Raw genomic sequence first — 6,000 nt, 5'->3', positions numbered from 1 at the left:
GTTCACTGCGTTTGACCTACTTTTGACTTCACTGTCCCGTTTGACTTTAAAATTTCTTGCAAATATCCTTCTATCAGTTGAAAAGATAACGAACAGAGCAGTGCGCATCGTACCTTCGTGCTGTGCGTACACGAATTCTCTCTGCTCTTGGAAGTTTTCTTAAAAACTACCTAAAGCAATAAAACGGTACTTTTCAGTGCTACAAAAACAGTACTTTTCAGTGCTAAAATTAAAAACGGTACTTTTCAGTGCTACTAAAACAGTACTTTTCAGTACTATTTTTTCTACTATTGATCCCTTTACGATCCTTGTTTGGACCCGTGCCTTCGATTTTTCGTTGGACCCGTTGGCGAAAGCTAGCGGTGGTAATCCTTCTTGGACACCGTCTTGGGAAAAAACCTTTCGAAGGTCACGTCTTCTTTCGTTTATTAATTAAACATGGTATCAACAACAAACAAAAGGAAGGGTGAATCTCTGAATTCACTACTTCCTTCCAAAAAAAGTGGGTTTTAAAACTGTCACTACACGTGGCAAGAATGGAAGAAAGGACGCTTCCCCGGAATGCGAACTTTCTTCCAAGGGTGAAATGAATAATTGTATCGAAATGAGCAATCAGTTCGATGCTCTAGACAAATTTTCCGAACACCAAATCGAAGCAGCCTCTAGCCCAGGCTCTTTGATTCAAGTGAGGAAGCAAAGAGTGCCGCCTATCGTGGTCAGTTGTTCCGAATTTGGGGGATTTAGGCAGGAGATCTTGAACTCCATTAGGGGAATCAAGGTTTCCTTCCAAATCGCAAAGAAAGGAGACTGTCGCGTTTTGCCGGAAACTCTTAAAGATCGTGAGCTTCTTCTCAGACATCTTGAAGAGAAGAAGCACAAATTTTTTACTTATGACGACAAAACTGAACGTTTGTTCAAAGTTGTCTTGAAAGGTCTCTCAAGTGACTATAAATCACCTGAAGAGATCAAAAATGGAATAAATGATTTACTTGGATTTTCCCCAGTCCAAGTAATCATTATGAAAAAGAGAACCCAATCTGGCATTGTTCGGAAAGGGCTTTCTCAAGAATTTTATTTAGTTCACTTTAACAAAAAAGAACTAAATAATATTAAAGCTTTAGAAAAAGCAAAACTTTTGTTTGATGTCCGTGTGACATGGGAACATTTCCAGAAACCTGGAGGAAATTACCAGAATCCCACTCAGTGCCGTCGGTGCCAAAAGTGGGGTCATGGTACAAAAAATTGTCGCATGGATGCTAAATGCATGATTTGCGGAGGTTCTTCTCACGCCAAAGACGTCTGTCCAGTGAAGGAAGATACCACCAAATTCATATGTTGTAATTGCGGGGCTAATCATAAGTCCAATTTTTGGAATTGTCCTTCACGCAAAAAGGTCATTGAGGCTCGTGCCAGGCAGATGAAAGATAATATCCGTTACGATAACGGTCGTTTCCGGAATTTGCCTGGTAGAGTATCGAACAATGCTCATTTTTCAGTTAACGATCGCTTGATCATGAATCATACCCATCAGGAAGATCATAATCATGCTCATTCACAAACTAATTTTAATCCGTCGGGTAGCCGTTCGAATCTTTCTATTTCGAATGTATCTACCCACGGTAAATCGTTTGCCGATATCGTAGCAGGAAATTCGAACTCCTCCCCTGTTCGATCCATGGGTACCCATTCTACTTGTTTCAAATCAAATGAAAAAAACCCTACCGCCACAGGTAACTCCGCTTCTTCGTCAACCGGAAATTCCAATGGGAAATCACATGACATGTCTGCCTCTGATTTTAATTTTCTAACTGAACAATTGAATCTAATGATTGATGCAATGTTCAAAGCCACCACTATGACTGAAGCAGTCCAAGTAGGTGTAAAATTTACAAATCAAATTGTTATTGGATTACGTTTTTCTAATGGATCCAAATAATAATTTAAATATTTTAAATTGGAATGCTCGTTCTCTGAATGGTAAAGAGGACGAGCTGTTTAATTTTCTTACGGTTAATAACGTGCATATAGCAGTTATTACCGAAACGTATTTAAAACCTGGATCTAAACTCAAAAGAGATCCTAACTTTTTTGTTTATCGTAATGATCGACTTGATGGGGCATGTGGGGGAGTTGCAATCATCATTCATAGGCGTATAAAACATCAACTGTTTTCATCATTTGAAACTAAAGTTTTTGAAACTTTAGGTGTTTCTGTTGAAACACAGTTTGGTAAATATACTTTCATAGCTGCCTATTTGCCTTTTCAATGCTCTGGGCAGCAAGTTAATTTGCTCCAAACTGACTTGCGTAAATTGACTCGCAATAAGTCAAAATTTTTTGTCATTGGTGACTTTAATGCCAAACATCGGTCATGGAATAATTCTCAAAGTAATTCCAACGGCAGAATTTTATTTGATGAGTGCTCTTCAGGATATTTCTCAATTCAATACCCTGATAGCCCCACATGTTTTTCCTCTTCTAGAAATCCATCTACGATTGATTTGGTCTTAACCGACTCTAGTCATCTTTGTAGCCAACTGATTACTCATGCTGATTTTGATTCTGATCATGTCCCTGTTACATTTCAAATATCCCAAGAAGCGATTCTCAATCCTATCAGCTCCACTTTCAATTATTTACGAGCCGACTGGAATATATATAAAACGTATGTTGACTCCAATCTTGATGTTAACATTTCTTTAGAAACTAAACTTGATATTGACAATGCTCTTGAAACTTTAACAAATTCCATTGTTGAAGCCCGGAGCATTGCAATTCCAAAATGTGAAGTAAAATTTGAATCCGTGATTATAGACGATGATCTTAAACTCTTGATCCGTCTTAAAAACGTGAGGAGAAGGCAATTTCAACGCACTCGCGATCCTGCTATGAAAATTATATGGCAGGATTTGCAGAAAGAAATCAAGAAACGTTTTGCTCAATTAAGAAACAAAAATTTTGAAAATAAAATTTCTCAATTGGACCCTGGCTCTAAGCCCTTTTGGAAATTATCGAAAATCTTGAAAAAACCTCAGAAGCCAATACCGGCATTGAAAGAGGAAAACAAATTATTACTAACTAATTGCGAAAAAGCTCAAAAACTTGCTATGCAGTTTGAAAGTGCGCACAATTTTAATTTAGGACTTACTAGTCCAATTGAAAATGAAGTTACTCAGGAGTTCGAAAATATTCTCAATCAAGAGAACGTTTTCGAAAATGCCTGGGAGACTGATTTGGAAGAAGTGAGAACTATTATTAAAAAATTCAAAAACATGAAAGCTCCTGGCGATGATGGAATTTTCTACATCCTCATCAAGAAACTTCCAGAAAGTAGCTTATCATTTTTAGTTGATATATTTAACAAATGTTTTCAATTAGCATATTTTCCTGACAAATGGAAAAATGCTAAGGTTGTTCCAATTTTAAAACCAGACAAAAATCCTGCAGAAGCTTCTAGCTATCGTCCAATCAGTTTGCTTTCCTCCATCAGTAAACTTTTTGAAAAGGTTATTTTGAACAGAATGATGGCCCACATCAACGAAAATTCAATTTTTGCCAATGAACAGTTCGGATTCCGCCATGGACATTCGACCACTCATCAACTTTTACGTGTAACAAATTTGATCCGTTCCAACAAATCTGAAGGCTATTCTACTGGTCTTGCTCTTCTAGACATAGAAAAAGCATTCGACAGTGTTTGGCATGAAGGTTTGATTGTAAAATTAAAAAACTTTAATTTTCCAACATACATTGTTAGAATAATTCAAAGTTATTTGTCAAATCGTACACTTCAGGTTAATTATCAGAACTCCAGATCTGAAAGACTTCCTGTAAGAGCTGGTGTTCCTCAAGGCAGCATTTTGGGACCAATATTATACAATATTTTCACATCTGACTTACCTGAGTTACCTCAGGGATGTCAAAAATCTTTGTTTGCGGATGACACAGGCCTCTCCGCCAAAGGACGAAGCCTGCGTGTCATCTGTAGTCGATTGCAAAAAAGTTTGGATATTTTTTCTTCATACTTGCAAAAATGGAAGATTTCTCCCAATGCTTCCAAAACTCAACTAATAATATTCCCACATAAACCAAAAGCTCTTTATTTGAAACCTTCAAGTAGACATGTTGTCACGATGAGAGGGGTTCCAATAAATTGGTCAGATGAAGTTAAGTATCTAGGACTCATGCTAGATAAGAATTTAACTTTCAAAAATCACATTGAGGGCATTCAAGCCAAATGTAATAAATATGTAAAATGTCTCTATCCCCTTATTAATAGAAAATCAAAACTTTGTCTTAAGAACAAGCTGTTGATATTCAAACAAATTTTCAGGCCAGCCATGTTGTATGCTGTACCAATATGGACTAGCTGTTGTAATACCAGGAAGAAAGCTCTGCAGAGAATTCAAAATAAAATTTTGAAAATGATTCTGAGGCTTCCTCCCTGGTATAGTACCAATGAGTTACATAGAATATCCAATGTTGAAACATTGGAACAAATGTCAAATACAATCATTAATAATTTCAGGCAAAAATCGTTACAATCTTCTATTGCCACGATTAATGCGTTATATGTTTAGGTAAAGTTAGGTTAAGTATATTAAAAACTTTTTTTTTTTTCTCTTATAAGCAGGTGAAATCAACTCACCTGTAAAAAAACTGAACTGCTACGGCAAATGAAATGTAATATGTTGTTAACAAAATGTTAATTAAATCTTAAATTTGTTTTACCAAATTAGGATGATAGTGTTGTCAAATAACACAGAACACCTAGATATAAGAAATGAATATAATGTTTGGAATGATACTAATAAAGAAATTAAAAAAAAAAAAAAAAAAAAAAAAAAAAAAAAAAAAAAAAAAAAAAAAAAAATAACGAACAGAGCACATTGTAAGAATGCCGGATTTCTCCAAAATGAAATTCTCCAGAAATTCTGTGAGAAATTTCCCAAGAAAGTACTCAAAACATTTATTCAGAAACGCTTTCAGGGGAAACTCCAAGCAATTGAAAAAAAACGGGAGGTATTTCTATAAGACATCCTAAAGTAGTCTCTGAGAAATTACTGATAAACTCCAGGAAGAATATATGAAAGAACTTCTGGACTCTTGAGAATGTCTTGTAGGACTATCTAGAAGGCACAAATCTCGCGAGAGAAGCATCAAACGACAGTACAAATTCTAGTTTAGCTTTGTGCACTAGCTGAAAGATTCAATTGAGAAGATCGACTTCGTACGTTTATTATTTCTGCAAATTAGTTGGGTTTATTCTATACGAGTGGCGTGCGGTGACAACTGTCGGTGTCGTATAGCGAGATGGCAATTCTCGACTCGGTGTTTTTGCACGGATTTTTTCACACGGCCGTGCAAAAAAAAATTTCATACATTTTTTTCCGCCAAATCCTTATTTTTGCATGAAACGTCGAGAAATGGTGTTACTTTTTTGCACGGTTTTTGAAATTTTGAACTGAAATTTTTTTTTGTACGTTACGCATCCTCCGTGCAAAAACAGAATCGAGTGTAATTGCCTAACGAACACTTGTAGAATTTGTGGAAAAATTGGACATCTTTGGAAGAGACTTCAGCAGCTATTCCTCTCTGACATTCTGGGAAAAATCCTAGTGAAATCTATGTAGGAATTTCGTTCATAACAAATTTTTGAACTAATTTATTGCGGAATTCTGAAAATGTCCCTAATTCTCTGTTATTTATTAATTAATCATTTTTGGAGGAATTATTTTAAGGATTTTAAGAGATCCTTGAACAATTGCTGGAGAACTTTTTCCACGAATGCATGAGAAAAATGCTGGGGAAATGTCAAGAAGCCTTTAGAGAGATTACTGGTTGTAGTTGATGATTCCTATTTCCCTCGAACAATTTATGTAGGGTGTCTGTCTACTCATTTACAGAAATTCAATTCCCTGATATTTCCAGATATTCAAAATAGTTCCAGGTTTAAGAAATTCTGCAAAAATAATTTTGAACTACAATTGAATTCTCAAT

The sequence above is a fragment of the Aedes aegypti genome, chromosome 1 (assembly GCF_002204515.2).
Source record: "Aedes aegypti strain LVP_AGWG chromosome 1, AaegL5.0 Primary Assembly, whole genome shotgun sequence".
Lineage (NCBI taxonomy): Eukaryota > Metazoa > Arthropoda > Insecta > Diptera > Culicidae > Aedes > Aedes aegypti.
This window is presented reverse-complemented; position numbering follows the sequence as displayed.